This window comes from Manis javanica, chromosome 5 (genome assembly GCF_040802235.1).
Source record: "Manis javanica isolate MJ-LG chromosome 5, MJ_LKY, whole genome shotgun sequence".
Classification (NCBI taxonomy): Eukaryota; Metazoa; Chordata; class Mammalia; order Pholidota; family Manidae; genus Manis; species Manis javanica.
Window position 1 is genome coordinate 110,492,244 of NC_133160.1, and position 17,124 is coordinate 110,509,367.

At 36.5% G+C, this 17,124-nt stretch overlaps 2 protein-coding genes across 6 annotated transcripts in view; one reads left to right on the forward strand and one right to left on the reverse strand.

Moving 5' to 3' along the window:
• Window positions 1–17,124, reverse strand: part of BMP2K (BMP2 inducible kinase) — a 182,548-nt gene that overhangs the window by 153,314 nt on the left and 12,110 nt on the right. The gene's annotated exons all lie outside the window — the stretch shown is intronic.
• LOC140849732 (uncharacterized) overlaps window positions 1–17,124 on the forward strand; it is a 37,931-nt gene that overhangs the window by 518 nt on the left and 20,289 nt on the right. The window lies entirely within an intron of this gene.

The following is a 17,124-nucleotide window of genomic DNA, read 5'->3' on the forward strand; positions in this document are numbered from 1 at the left end:
CACCATGAAAAGGCAAAAAAATTTAGTCCAGTCCAAAATAGTTCAGACAACACCTGAGAGAGGATCTGCAGAGACAGACCTAACCAGTCTCCCTGAAAAAGAATTCAAAACAAAAATCATAAACATGCTGACAGAGCTGCAGAGAAATATACAAGAGCTAAGGGATGACGTCTGGAGGAAGACTACAGAAATGAAACAATCTCTGGAAAGATTTATAAGCAGAATGAATAAGATGCAAGAGGCCATTGATGGAACAGAATAGAGAGAACAGGCATGCATAGAAGCTAACACAGAGAGAGATAAAAGGATCTCCAGGAATGAAACAATATTAAGAGAACTGTGTGACCAATCCAAAAGGAACAATATGGACATTATAGGGGTACCAGAAGAAGAGGAGAGAGAAAAAGGGATACAAAGTGTCTTTGAAGAAATAATTGCTGAGAACTTCCCCAAACTGGGGGAGGAAATAGTTGCTCAAACTACAGAATCACACAGAACTCCCAACACAAGGGACACAAAGAAGACAACACCAAGACACATAATAATAAAAATGGCAAAGACCAAGGACAAGGACAGAGTATTAAAGGCAGTCGGAAAGAGGAAAAAAGGTCACCTGCAAAGGAAAACCATCAGTCTATAATCAGACTTCTCAACAGAAACTTTACAGGCCAGAAGAGAATGGCATGATATATTTAATGCAATGAAACAGAAGGGCCTTGAACCAAGGATACTGTATCCAGCATGATTATCATTTAAATATGAAGGAGGGATTAAACAATTCCCAGACAAGCAAAAGTTGAGAGAATTTGCCTCCCACAAACCACCTCTACAGGGTATTTTAGAGGGACTGCTCTAGATGGGAGCACTCCTAAAAAGAGCACAGAACAAAACACCCAACATACGAAGAATGGAGGAGGAGGAATAAGAAGAGAGAGAAATAAAGAATCATCACACTGTGTTTATAATACTTAAAAAGCGAATTAAGTAAGAAGGTTAGACAGTAAAGAAGCTACCCTTAAACCTTTGGTAACCACGAATCTAAAGCCTGCAATGCCAATAAGTACATACCTTTCAATAAGCACCCTAAATGTAAATGGACTGAATGCACCAATCAAAAGACACAGAGAAACAGAATGGATAAAAAAGCAAGACCGATCTATATGCTGCTTACAAGAGACTCACCTCAAACCCAAAGACATGCACTGATTAAAAGTCAAGGGATGGAAAAAGATATTTCATGTGAACAACAGGGAGAAAAAAGCAGGTGTTGCAGTACTACTATCAGACAAAATAGACTTCAAAACAAAGAAAGTAACAAGAGATAAAGAAGGACATTACATAATTACAAAGGGGTCAGTCCAGCAAGACGATATAACCATTATAAATACATATGCACCCAACACAGGAGCACCAACACATGTGGAACAAATACTAACAGAATTAAAGGCGTAATAGAATGCAATGCATTTATTTTAGGAGACTTCAACACACCACTCACTCCAAAGGACAGATCCACCAGACAGAAAATAAGTAAGGACACACATAAAATAAATAAGAGGCACTGAACAACATACTAGAACAGATGGACCTAAGAGATTTCTACAGAACTCTACACCCAAAAGCAGCAGGATACACATTCTTCTCAAGTGCACATGGAACATTTTTCAGAATACACCACATACTAGGCCACAAAAAGAACCTCAGTAAATTCCAAAAGATTGAAATCCTACCAACCAACATTTCAGACCACAAAGGTATAAAACTAGAAATAAATTGTACAAAGAAAGCAAAAAGGCTCACAAACACATGGAGGCTTAACATGCTCCTAAACAATCAATGGATCAATGACCAAATTAAAATGGAGATCCAGCAATATATGGAAACAAATGACAACAACACAAAGCCCCAACATCAGTGGGACGCAGCAAAAGCAGTCTTAAGAGGAAGTATATAGCAATCCAGGCATATTTAAAGAAGGAAGAACAATCCCAAATAAATAGTCTAATGTCACAATTATCGAAATTGGAAAAAGAAGAACAAATGAGGCCTAAGGACAGCAGATGGAGGGACATAATAAAGATCAGAGAAGAAATAAATAAAATTGAGAAGAATAAAACAATAGAAAAAATCAAGGAAACCAAGAGCTGGTTCTTTGAGAAAATAAACTAAATAGATAAGCCTCTAGCCAGACTTATTAAGAGAAAAAGAGAATCAACACACATCAACAGAATCAGAAACAAGAAAGGAAAAACCCCACAGAAATACAAAGAATTATTAGAGAATACTATGAAAATCTATACGCTAACAAGCTGGAAAACCTAGGAGAAATGGACAACTTCATAGAAAAATACAACCTTCCAAGACTGACCCAGAAAGAAACAGAAAATCTAAACAGACCAATTACCAGCAACGAAATTGAAGCAGTAATCAAAAAACTACATAAGAACAAAACCCCCAGGCCAGATGGATTTACTTCGGAATTTTATCAGACATACAGAAAAGACATAATACCATTCTCCTTAAAGTTTTCCAAAAACTAGAAGAGGAGTGAATACTCTAAAACTCATTCTATGAAGCCAACATCACCCTAATACCAAAACCAGGCAAAGATCCCACCAAAAAAGAAAACTACAGACCAATATCCCTGATGAACGTAGATGCAAAAATACTCAACAAAATATTAGCAAACCAAATTCAAAAATATATCAAAAGGATCATACACCACAACCAAGTGGGATTCATCCCAGGGATGGAAGGACGGTACAACATTCGAAAATCCATCAACATCATCCACCACATCAACAGAAAGGACAAAAATGACATGATCATCTCCATAGATGCTGAAAAAACATTCAACAAAATTCAACATCCATTCATGATAAAACCTCTCAACAAAATGGGCATAGAGGTCAAGTACCTCAACATAATAAAGGCCATATATGATAAACCCAAAGCCAAAATCATACTGAACGGCGAGAGGATGAAAGCTTTTCCTCTGAGATCGGGAAGAAGACAAGGATGCTCACTGTCCCCACTGTTAATCAACATAGTACTGGAGGTCCTAGCCATGGCAATTAGACAAAACAAAGAAATACAAGGAATCCAGATTGGTAAAGAAGAAGTCAAACTGTCACTATTTGCAGATGACATGATATTGTACATAAAAACCCTAAAGACTCCACTCCAAAACTATTAGAACTAATATCAGAATTCAGCAAAGTTGCAGGATACAAAATTAACACACAGAAATCTGTGGCTTTCCTATACACTAAGAACGAACTAATAGAAAGAGAAATCAGGAAAATAATTCCATTCACAATAGCATCAAAAAGAATAAAATACCTAGGAATAAACCTAACCAAGGAAGTGAAAGACCTATACCCTGAAAACTATAAGACACTCTTAAGAGAAATTAAAGAGGACACTAACAAATGGAAACTCATCCCATGCTCCTGGCTGGGAAGAATTAATATTGTCAAAATGGCCATCCTGCCCAAAGCAATATACAGATTTGATGCAATCCCTATCAAATTACCAACAGCATTCTTCAATGAACTGTAACAGATAGTTCAAAAATTCATATGGAAACACCAAAGACCCCAAATAGCCAAAGCAATCCTGAGAAGGAAGAATAAAGTGGAGGTGATCTCAATCCCCAACTTCAAGCTCTCCTACAAAGCCACAGTACTCAAGACAATTTGGTACTGGCACAGGAACAGAGCCACAGACCAGTGGAACAGATTAGAGACTCCAGACATTAACCCAAACATATATGGTCAATTAATATATGATAAAGGAGCCATGGACATACAGTGAGGATGACAAGTCTCTTCAACAGATGGTGCTGGCAAAACTGAACAGCTACATGTAAGAGAATGAAACTGGATCACTGTCTAACCCCATACACAAATGTAAATTCAAAATGGACAAGTGGGACTATATCAAGCTAAAAAGCTTCTGTACAGCAAAGGACACCAAGAACAAAAAGGTATCTGACAGTATGGTAGAATATATTCATAAATGACAGATCTGATAAAGGATTGACATCCAAAATATATAAAGAGCTCACACACCTCAACAAACAAAAAGCAAATAATCCAATTAAAAAATGGGCAAAGGACCTGAAGAGACAGTTCTCTAAAGAAGAAATTCAGATGGCCTACAGACACATGAAAAGATGCTCCACATCGCTTGTCATCAGAGAAATGCAAATTTAAACCACAATGAGATATCACCTCACACCAGTAAGGATCGCCACCATCCAAAAGACAAACAACAACAGATGTTGGCGAGGTTGTGGAGAAAGGAGAATCCTCCTATACTGCTGGTGAGAATGTAAATTAGTTCAACCATTATGGAAAGCAATATGGAGGTTCCTCAAGGAGCTCAAAATAGAAATACCATTTGACCCAGGAATTCCACTCCTAGGAATTTACCCTAAAAATCCAGCAGCCCAGTTTGAAAAAGACAGATGCACCCCTATGTTTATAGCACCACTATTTACAATAGCCAAGACATGGAAGCAACCTAAATGTCCATCAGTAGATGAATGGATAAAGAAGATGTGGTACATATACACAATGGAATATTACTCAGCAATAAGAAAAAAACAGATCCTACCATTTTCAACAACATGGATGGAGCTAGAGGGTATTATGCTAAGTGAAAGAAGCCAGGCAGAGAAAGACAAGTACCAAATGATTTCACTCATATGTGGAGTATAAGAACAAAGGAAAACTGAAGGAACAAAACAGCAGCAGAATCACGGAACCCAAGAATGGACTAACAGTTACCAAAGGGAAAGGGACTCGGGAGGATGGGTGGGAAGGGAGGGATAAGGGTGCGGAAAAAGAAAGGGGGCAGTACGATTAGCATGTATAGTGTGGGGGGGAGCATGGGGAGCACTGTGCAACACAGGGAAGACAAGTAGTGATTTTGCAGCATCTTACTATGCTGATGGACAGTGACTGTGAAAGGGTACGTGGGGGGGACTTGGTGAAGGGGGGAGCCTAGTAAACATAATGTTCTTCATGTAATTGCAGATTAATGATACCAAAATAATAAATAAATATATATATATATATATATAAATAAATAAAATAGACACACTGTATGTCAACATATAATGAAAACAGCTCTATTTTTCAAAACAAAATTTTAGAGGGAAAAATGGCAATGTTTTACATTTTTGCAGCGATATTTAATATTTGACTTAGTAAAAGACTGCTGGATTCTCATACCTGCTTCTGCAGTAGGTCTCCAGTGATACTTCGGCTGAGTGAAGCATATGATGAAATACTAGCCTTACACATACTTAGAGAGAAAGATGAAGACTATTTTAATAGTCTTTTCAAATGACTATGAATATTTTTCTCTACTATTATAGTAAAACATGACAATCAGTAGTTTCTTAAAGATTAGTTGTAATACAGTATCTGAAACCACATCAATGATTTTTTTGCACTGCTACATTAAAACCCAATGGTCGATTTTGTACTTGGTATTTGTAACATCATGCATTCAGAAAAATGCACACAGTTTAGTAAGTTAACAAGATCTTCCATTATACAATTTAAAAAAATAATCAATTTGTTAGTATTATCACCTATCTCTTCAGAAAAGCCTTCAAATAATGGAAGCTGTCACATTCACGACAGATTCAAGTTATTCAAAATTCTACTTTTCTTTTAAAAACTCAAATTCCATCATTAATAATACCTGTCAGTTGTTCTCCTTCAAATGATAGGCTCACTTAATTGAGAAAATGTCTGTCAAATTAAGTGAATGATCATAGTTTGTCAGTCATTCTTTCAAATAAAAATGGTGTTCCTTAAGAATGGAGCTATTCAGGACACAAGTGCTTTTCCTCAATTACTCCACCATACTTCATTATGCAATAAGCACTTTATGTTTACTTCCCATTTCTGCACACATTAAGATGTACACTTACAAATGGCCAATAATAAGCATATGAACAGATACTCAACACCACGTATCTTTAGGAAAATGCAAATCAAAACTGCAATGATACATCATTTCACACCCATTAGAATGGCTATCATTAAAAAAACAGACAATATTAAGTGTTGATGACAATGTGGAGAAATTGGAATCCTTGTGCATTGCTGGTGGGAATTCAAAATGGTGCAACCACTATGAAAAACAGTATAGCAATTCATCAAAAAAACAACCATAGAAGTATCATATAGTTCAGCAATTCCACTTCTGGGTATATACCAAAAAGAAATGAAAGCAGAGACTTGAGCAGGTTCTTGCACATCCATATTTATAGCAGCATTATATACAATAGCCAAAATGTAGAAACAACAAAAATGTGTCCAATCATGGATGAATAAACAAAATGTGATATATACAATGGAATATTATTCAGACTTAAAAAACATGTAATTCTGATACATGCTGTAACATGGATGAACCTTGAAGACACTATGCTAAGTAAAATAAGCCAGACACAAAGCGACAAATATTATGATTCCACTTATATTAGGTACTCAGAATAGTTAAATTCTTAGAGACAGAGAGTAGAACAGTGGTTGCCAGGGGCTGGAAAAAAGGGAATGGAGTTAGTCATTAATGGGTACCGAGTTTCAATCTGGGAAGACAAAGAAGTTCTGGAGATGGTAGCCTAACAGTATGAATGTACATAATGCAAATAAACTGTAAACTTGTTAAAAATGGTTAAAATGGTCAATTGTTATGTATATTTTGCCACAACCAAAAAAAAAAAAAAAACATACTCAAGGGCCAAGATTGTTAAAAGACTTTTTTCTGACAGTGAAGAATACAATGGCTACTGATACAGTTTGGTGCCAACTGTCTTGTGTAACTAGGAGCTTTAATCACCACCACCACTGCTTTTAAACTGTCAATGCAAATGCCAATACAGTGTAAAAGACAATTATGTTTTAGTGCCAATATTAAAATAATTTTGCCCTGACAGAGCTTTTCAGGAGTCTTGGGGACACTTCGCACTGGGACATACAAACCATGTTCTGAGAACCATTACGGAAGCCTATTCTTTCAGAAAAGTCTACTAATGACATAAGGAAAGAGACAAGAAAAATCACAGAAGAGTTCTGTTTTTGTTTTGTCTTTCCAGATGAGGAAAAAAGGCTTAAATGCTGAGCAGCAATCAAACATAGCAAGTATTAAAGAACAAATAGAAAATTGAGAAGAAAAATCAGGTAATTGATGGACACTAGAACAGAAGGGATAAGATAATCAGAGGCATAGCCTCTAAAGTTGGAAGTGAAGGATAGACAGATATTAGAGGTAGCATCGGGGGAGGTAGGTTACATTTTGACTCACAAAATGCTCTGAGTCATGGGAATGTAATGTACAGCACATGACTATAATTAACAATACTGTATGGTGTACTTGAAAGTCGCTAAAAGAGTAGGTCTTAAGATATTTGTGATGAGAACCTAAGTTCTTCTCATCACAAGAAAAAAAATGCTTATGTGTAGTGATGGATCATTTCACAAAACACACAAGTATGGTGTACACCTGAAACTAATATAATGCTATATGTTAATTATATCTCAATTTAAAAAGCTCACTCAACTTAGAAAAATACAGACAGATAGTAGATAAATGATTCTGGATAATGATGGTGATATTTCCATAGCTTCATGAAAAATATTAAGAAATTTTGTCTTAATACTTTTAAATCATAGATTACCTACCATTCTATTTTACTTTTTCTTAAAAATGACATGAACTAATATCATGTCATTTTTAAGAAAACTGTTTTATGATGCCACAGGAATTCATTTCACTGCAAAGACTTGGAAGTTTAGGATTCTAGATTTAAGCCAAATGCGTTAGTGCTGTGATCTATAAAATCTGAAAGACCCTTACCTCTTTTCATTTTCAATAAATGTAGCACATACTTGTTAAATGAAATGCAAAACATGATTTGATACAGCACATCAGACTCCAAACCTTAAAGTTGCCATAACCTTGAATTAGGAACAAAAGTTAAGTGTACTATAAGAATTCAGCTATTTCTCTTTTCCCTTTCCTTCCTCACTATAGGAGGTCCAACATATTGCTATGCTAGATTCAACTGAAGAAGCTGAAGTAATGCGATTTTATGCTACTTACTTTACAGTTCGCATACACATTAATTCATTTAGGACAGAACCTTTCTAGACTGAGACAACAGACTATGGAGGAAGCAATTTTAAACATTTTTAATATTAATCCTGACATCTTAAACAACTGCAGCACACAGCTGGATGGCCTTAAAAAAGAGCAAAGTGGGTAAACTTTAAAAACTGTTCGGGAATACCTCCTCTTCCACCTCAGATTTCTCAGGCACCATCAATACTCCAGCTGCCTCCAGAGTACTATAAGTTCCCTAGTCCCTTAAGCCTGCTCAAAGCCCCCCACTCCAATTACAGGCCAAAACCAGTGTGTACACAGGAGCTAAATTAAGGAGGCCACATGCAGTGGCAAAGATGCTAGATTAGTCATGAGACCTAAGTTCTGCCCTCCACAACGAATATCCTCAGTGTAACTTCGGGTTCATCCCTTACTCTAATTTCTCATAGTCAAATGGGGGGGAACTAAAATTGGTAAGTGCTATAGTTATGGGAGATCTAATGATGCACTAGTATTTTATAAGAAAGACTGTTAGTCCAACAATACCAACTCCAATTAATATTACACTGAGGATATTTTCGGAAGAAAACTGAGAAAGTCTTATCTTTAATTCAGATTCTTGTACACCATCCACCACACCCACTTTTACAGTTTCCAAAAGGCAAAAATCAACAGACTTCACCTCACAGTATCCACAAAAGCCCATAACTTTTAAAAATACATGTAGCCTTTATTAAGAAAGACAGCCATTACTCTAAGATGAAAACAAATCTGAACCTTGAATCTATAAACAGGAGTTGTTTCTCATGCTAGAAATTTATAAGGAACTAATTACATCCAACTTGGAATACTATGGACTCATATTTCACCTGGCAAACTCACTTCCAACATTCCTATGGGAAGGGTACTGACAGCAACAAGCTATACACAAAACATACTTTTTTAAATCCATGGATTTGCAACATTTTTTAAGTTTCCAACTCAGTGAACTGAAAAACATAAAATCTGCAACAGCTAGCTTCACTGGGTGTTAAACATATAAAACTATCAATTTGGATTGAAATCCTTAGAATTTCTCCTGTGAACTGTAAAAACAGTATTTCACTAAAAGATGAAAAATTAACAAAGCTTTAACAATCCAGTAACTATTCACTAAGATTTGAACTAGGCTAGTTGGTTAAAAAAGAAAAAAAAAAAAAACTCTTTAGATCTACATTATTGCATACACTGCCAGTTAGCATTCTTAAAACTTTCTGCTGTAGATCACAGAAGAGACCATTAAAAGCCTATACAGAGCTGAGCACATAACATGCTACTTCTGGAAACATAACTCAAAACACATGTCCTACTGATCATGAATTAGTGGTATCATTTTTCTGTATACAAAGAATACAGCATTAACATTCAGTAGGAGAGACTGTGTTAAGCAGGCCAGAGAGTGAAAAAGTGGGTCATGGCCAGTGATGCATAATCCCATTCCCTAGAAAAATAGTCCTGACAACAGTCACTAAAGCAAAATATTTTACTCTATTATGTGTCGTCATTTTAGTACTAATATCTCAATGATGCCAGAATGAACAGCAAAATTTAGACTAACCACTGACAATCTTATTCAAAAAAAAATACTTAAGTCCATATAAAGCTCCAGCCAGCCCTAATAAAGAAAGACTCAGCCACAAAAAAATTAAGAAAAATAGGTAAACAGAGGAATTAGGCAGGGGAAGTACTGTGTTGTAACCTCTCTTCTAGAAAATCAAAGAAGGAATAGAAGAAAGTTGAGTGATAATGATTAGTTATTAACAAGACTGCATACTTGGTTTACTACCCTCTGATCTGATGTGCCAAGTTTACAAACTTCCTAATCTAAAAGAAAATTAAATGTCTCTCTACAGAGAAAAAAGGCACCTACAATATCATATAGAATAGTTAAAGGGGTCCACCAAAGTACTGACCATGTGTTTCCTTCTTGCCAGCGTATTAAGGAAATAAGATCCCCTTCTTCCTAATCTCTCATTCTCTTAAATACCAGCTGTCCCTTTAAGGCTTGGTACTAACGGCCTCTCAAGAGAAAGCCAAAGCCAGCTGACCATTTCCAATATTGTTACTTTCTTAAGATTAGGTACTCAGAGCACATACTTTAGGCCTGTTCAATTTCCCTCTCTGTCCCACAGTAATGGCTTTCTTTAAAGATGACATGGGTCAAGGGAACTCAGGGTACATATTTTTTGAGTTACACCTAATATGAGCAATGTAGTACCCATATATACAGTTTGTATAACACAGCAGAAATGAAACAGGCTAAGAATACAAAAATTAATCTGGTAGCATTTTTTTTCATCCATCTAGATAATGTTGTACCTACATTATCATCAAGTATGTCTGTCTAGTTATTTTAGTTTCTATAGTGAGACATAACTTGAAAAACAAGGCCAACCTGTTCCTATCATCAACTGAACAAGCTGGATATATCAAATACAGCTGTATTCCAACTGTGTTATAATAAATTTTTACTATACTTTCAGTAAAGTAGGCAAAATTCTTAATCTTCCAGTAAACAAAATTTTTATTTCACATTTTATTATAATAGAACAAAGCTGTGCAAAATAAGTACAACATGAGCAACAGCTGCTACACAGGGCAGCAAAGGAAGGCATAATCATGCTCATTTGATTGCAAACAGGGTTTTATGAAAAATAGAGATTGCAAGAAAGTAACTGTATTTTAAATGTATCCTGCAAGTCCAATTTCAACAGAATGAGGAAGGGAGGTCTCTACATTCTGGGCAAATGTAACAACATAAACTGAAAAATATGAATGAGAAAGCAGGAGAGAAGAACAGAAAGTATTAAGGACATGTGCAATAATATCCCCCTAGTATGTGAGTAAGAGATGAAGGCTGGAGAGAGGTCTAGGGTCAAACAGTAAAGGGCCTTGAACCCCAGAGTAATGAATTTAGACTCCACCTGGTTTCAGACAAATGATCAGAAGTCCATTTCAAGAAGAATAATGAAAAAGGAACACAAGAGTTGATTTGGTGAGTAAAGAGCCTAAAAAGCAAAGACTAATCCCCAAGTGAATCTAATTCTCTTTAGAGGTATTAGGGACCCAAACTACAGTTGACAGTACTAGAAACAAAAAGTAATTAATCCTTCACACAGATCATGGGTAAACATTCAATCCATAAACTCACTCAGGGTAAGTATTAACTATAATTTGTCCTCATATATTTTTCCCAATAGAAACTTGAAAACCAAGAAAGTTTCTTTACTTCCAGACACCCTCCAAAATATATATATTATAAATGAGTCACTTGGAAACACAAATTTTCAAATAACAAAAGAAACAATTACGGTAGCATAGCATTTGAAACTAAATAGTACTCTGAATGCCACACAATTTTAGTTGAGCATCCATTTCCTATCTCAAGGAATGCCACATAAACCAACTTCTTAGGAAAGACATTTCCCCATGATTAAGAAATAATTTTATACTGTGGGATAAAAACAAATTGGTAATCCATATTGGAGCTTGTCAAAAATATGAAAATCAAACACAGTCCTTTCATTATGGCCTCAGTCCTAAAATGGTTCATGGTTATCCCTTCTTTCCCATGTTCTTCTCTTATCAGAAGAGGCAGTAAGAATCAGTTATATAGAAGCAATCAGAGAATGTAAAAGTGGAAAAAGATAATACAAATTAATTGTTATTCACTTCATTTTTTTCTTGAGGAAACTCGGGTCAAACCTTCACAATATGAGTTAGTGACATAATTGGGATAAGCAACTGGCCAAGCTCCAAATTATGCCTTCTGTTGCCTTCACTAAGGCACCATTTCAAAGATTTAATAAAATATTAAGACAGGCAAACTGGTAGCAACAAAGTTATTTATAATTTTAAAAAGATATTCATTGCAAACTTCCCCTGTAAAGGATACATCCCAAACTCTGCCCTTAATGCTACTGGAATTCTGGAAGACTAGGACAAACCAAAAATTTCAAAAATAAAGTCTCTCTGTGGAAAGGCCCAACAACCACTTTCCTGCAGAGATGTGAAAGTGTTTGCAAAAATGTGCTGACTGATCTCATTTGTAAAGATGATACACACACAGAGAATCTCCAAATTAACTAAATGCCCAACTGTTTAAAACAGCTCAATTTACCAATTCAGTACCCTAAAAATAGTAGGCTTGTGGGTAGATGAATGGTTCACCAGATGGATGCAGGATAAAACCAAGTAATAAGAAGACTCAGCCTCTTAAAGATGAAAAAAGAAATCTTATTTGCAGCTTTAAAATTGCCATTCAGGACTCTCAATTTCAGAATTCCAGTCAAGGCTTTAATCATTTTGATAACTATCAATTATGTTCTAATAAATGTGTATGCTCTACTTAAAGTTTTGATAAAAAAAGTGGGAAAGAATGGGTGAAAGAGAACCAAGATAATACATAAGATTAGTAAAGAGCACTAAAGAAGATTCAGAATCTATGTAAGGATGGACATCAATTCTACCTTATACTATGTTCCTTAATATTAACAACGTCAAGGACCTTTCCTATTTTTCCCTCTTACAAACTCCATCTTGGACAGATACTAACAAATATTAATTTGTTTTCATTATGTAAGGCTGGAGGCACCAGAGGGAGGGGTGAGCACATCGGACAAGTTCAAGCCCCCACCAAATGGGGAAAGGGGGCAGCACAGCCCCCAACCCTGGCCTGATAAGGGAAAGAGACCAACAGACGCCATCCTGATGACGTGCCAAAATCCCTGGTTGGCCTGATGACGTGCCAAGATCCCCGGCTGTTGCCCCCTCCCTACCTGAAAAAAGGTGCCTTAGGCTAGCCAATCCTCTCACCACTGTAAATCTATGCTCCCCCTCCCTCTAACTTCTTTAAAAAGCTTCCTGCCTGCCCTGCCAAGTGCGACTTCTCCAGCCTGTGACTAATCAGACTGGCGAATATTGCCCAGGATTACGCCCTATTAAACCTTTAGCTCCTTTGTAGCCTCCTCACCTGGTCATTTCAGCTCTATTTTACCATACACGTTATTTTTTAAATAATCAAAGACAACCCTTCCAATCTTCTCAGCATGAGAATGTCAATACTACTACACAAATGTGACTACAGCTAAAAGCAAAGAAATTTCATTTTGGTGAACTTTAGCACCTTTATTGGAGATAAATATATAATTTCAACTATATTTTTTTGAAATACTGAAATTCAGAATTTAGTGTTAGCATCTTGTCCTTGAATAAAAATCTACCACCTGTAGGAAAAAAATGTCAGTGGACAATGAAAATTATATCCTACGAGCTACCCATATTATGGTAACAAAAACAACCAAAAAGAGAAGCATGTGTTAATAAAATTCTATGCAATGTCCTTTGCTGCAAGTTATTTTCACTTCATTTTGGAAGTATGTATTACTACCAAGGTAAAAATTCTATATATAGATGACTAGAACATAAAAATTATAACTGGCTGAAAGCCATATAATAATTATCTAATTTAAATGCCTCAGATTTTTTACAAATATAAATGTGATATTTAATTCAGGATAAATTTAATACCTAATCGGATTAAAGATGGCGGCATGAGAGGAGAAACAGAGGCTTCCTCCTAAAACTGAATACAATTAGAAAATATAGTTGGCACAACTAGTCCTGAGAGAGCAAACAGGAAAGAGGACTGCACCAGACTGTATACCCCTGGAGAAAAGAGCAGACATCATGGAACAGGGTAACGTGCCAAAGCTGTGGCCAGGTAGAACCCAAGCCCTTCCCCTACCCCAGCTCACAGGCAGGAGGAAGAGAAACAGAGCAGGGAGGGAGTGGAAGGCTTTGGACTGCTGAATACCTAGCTCCAGAGATCTGCTCTGGGAGCACAAACGCACATTTCATGGTGCTTTCATGATATTCGCATGACTACAAGGTTGGAAAGTTAATACAGGCAGAATTCCTGGAGAGACTGAGATTCCAGCCACTTGTGGAAAGCAGGGATCCATATCCGGCTGCTATGGGACAAAAGATTATACTTGTGTGCTCTACCCACTGGTTAAGGCAGTGGAGACAGGCACAGCAGCTGGAAAGCAGGAAACAGCTCTTTCCTCCCCCCAGGCACCAATACTGCTCCCCTGCGACCCCCGACATTGCTTCAGGGGCTGAGCAGCTCCAGAATAGAGCTTCTGGACACTAGAGGGTGCCATATACAAATATGAAACACCAAAGGAACCTGGTCCAGAGTAAAATTAATGCAACTTCGGAGAAAGATTTAAATGACACAGACCTTACAACTCTTTCTGAAAGGGAGTTCAAAATAAAAATCATCAACATGCTAACGGAGGTACGGAAAGATATCCAAGAACTCAGGAATGAATCCCAGTCAGAGATCCAATCGCTGAAGAGCACGATGGAGGGTATTAAAAGCAGGTTGGATACAGTGGAGGAGAAGATAAATGAAATAGAAACTAGGGAAGAGGAATACAAAGAAGCTGAAGCACAGAGAGAAAAAACGATCTCTAAGAATGAAAGAATATTGAGAGAACTGTGTGACGAATACAATCAGAACAATATTTGCATTATAGGGATACCAGAAGAAGAAGAGAAAGAGAAAGGGATAGAAAGCGTTTTTGAGGAGGTAGTTGCTGAAAACTTCCCCACTCTAGGGAAGGAGATAGTGTTTGAGGCCATGGAGATCCACAGATCTCCCAACACAAGGGACCCAAGGAAGACAACACCAAGATATATAGTAATAAAACTGGCAAAGATCAAGGATAAGGACAGACTATTAAAAGCAGCCAGAGAAAGAAATAAGATCATATACAAAGGAAAGCCCATCAGGCTAACATCAGACTTCTCAGCAGAAACCTTACAGGCCAGAAGGGAGTGGCATGATGTATATAATGCAATGAAGCAGAAGGGCCTGGAACCAAGATCACTTTATTCAGCAAGATTATCATTTAAATTTGAAGGAGGGAATAAAAAATTCCCAGATAAGCAAAAGCTGAGAGAATTTACCTCCCACAAATGATCTCTACAGTCTATTTTGGAGGGACTGCTATAGATGAAAGTGTTCCTAAGGTTTAATAGCTGTCACCAGAGGAAATAAAACCACAGTAAAGAAAGTAGAACAGCTAATTACTAAGCAAATGCTAAATTAAATTAACTATCCCCAAAGTTAATCAAAGGACAGACAAAGAACACACAATATGATACCTAATATATAAAGAGTGGAGGAGGAAGAAAAAGGAGGAGAAAAAGAAAAGAACCTTTAGATGGTGTTTGTAACAGCATATTAAGTGAGTTACGTTAGACTCTTAGACAGTAAAGAAATTAACCTTGAACCTTTGGTAACCATGAATCTAAAGCCTGCAATGGCAATAAGTACATACCTATCAATAATCACCCTAAATGTAAATGGACTGCATACACCAAACAAAAGACACAGAGTCACTGAATGGATAAAAAACAAGACCTGTCCATAGGTTCACTACAAGAGACTCACTTTAAACCCAAAGACATACACAGACTAAAAGTGAAGGGATGGAAAAAGATATTTCATGCAAGTAATAGAGAGAAAAAAGCACGAGTTGCAATACTTCTATCGGACAAAATAGACTTCAAAACACAAAACGTAACAAGAGAAAAAGAAGGACATTACATAATGATAAAGGGGTCAATCCAACAAGAAGATATAACCATTATAAATGTCTATGCTCCCAACACAGGAGCATCTACATATGTGAAACAAATACTAACAGAATAAAAGAGGAAATAGAATGCAATGCATTCATTCTAGGAGACTTTAACACACCACTCACTGTGAAGGACAGATCAACCAGACAGAAGGTAAGTAAGGAGACAGAGGCACTGAACAACACAATAGAACAGATGGACCTAACAGACATCTACAGAACTCTACACACAAAAGCAACAGAATACACATTCTTCTCAAGTGCACATGGAACATTTTCAAGAATAAATCATATTCCAGGCCACAAATAGAGCTTCAGTAAATTCAAAAATATTGAAATTGTACCAACCAGTTTCTCAGATCACACACTATGAAACTAGTAATAAATTACGCAAAGGAAATGAAAAATCCCACAAACACATGGAGGCTTCACAACATGCTCCTAAATAACCAATGGACCAATGACCAAAAAAAAACAGAGATCAAGCAATATATGGAGACAAAGGACAACAATAATTAAACACTGCAAAATCTGTGGGACGCAGCCAAGGCTGTGCTAAGAGGAAAGTATATTGCAATACAGGACTACCTCAAGAAAGAAGAACAATCCCATATAAGCAGTCTAAACTCACAATTAATGAAACTAGAAAAAGAACAACAAATGAGATGCAAAGTCAGTAGAAAGTGGGATATAACAAAGATTAGAGCAGAAATAAATAAAATTGAGAAGACTAAAACAACAGAAAGAATCAATGAAAACAAGAGCTGGTTCTTCGAGAAAATAAACAAAATAGATAAACCCCTAGCCAGACTTATCAAGAAAAAAAGAGAGTCTACACACATAAACAGAATCAGAAATGAGAAAGGAAAAATCACTATGGACACCACAGAAATACAAAGAATTATTAGAGAATACTTTGAAAAATTATATGCTAACAAACTGGATAACCTAGGAGAAATAGACAACTTTCTAGAAAAATACAGCCTTCCAAGGCTGACCATGGAAGAAACAGAAAATCTGAACAGACCAATTATCAGCAACAAAATTGAACTGGTAATCAAAAACCTACCTAAGAACAAAACGCCTGGACCGGATGGTTTCACTGTTGAATTTTAACAAACATTTAGTGAAGACCTAATACTCATTCTCCTTAAAGTTTTCCAAAAAATAGAAGAGGAGGGAATACTTCCAAACTCATTCTATGAGGCCAGCATCACACTAAAACCAAAACCAGGCAAAGACACCACCAAAAAAGAAAAGTACAGACTAATATCCCTGATGAACACAGATGCAAAAATACTCAACA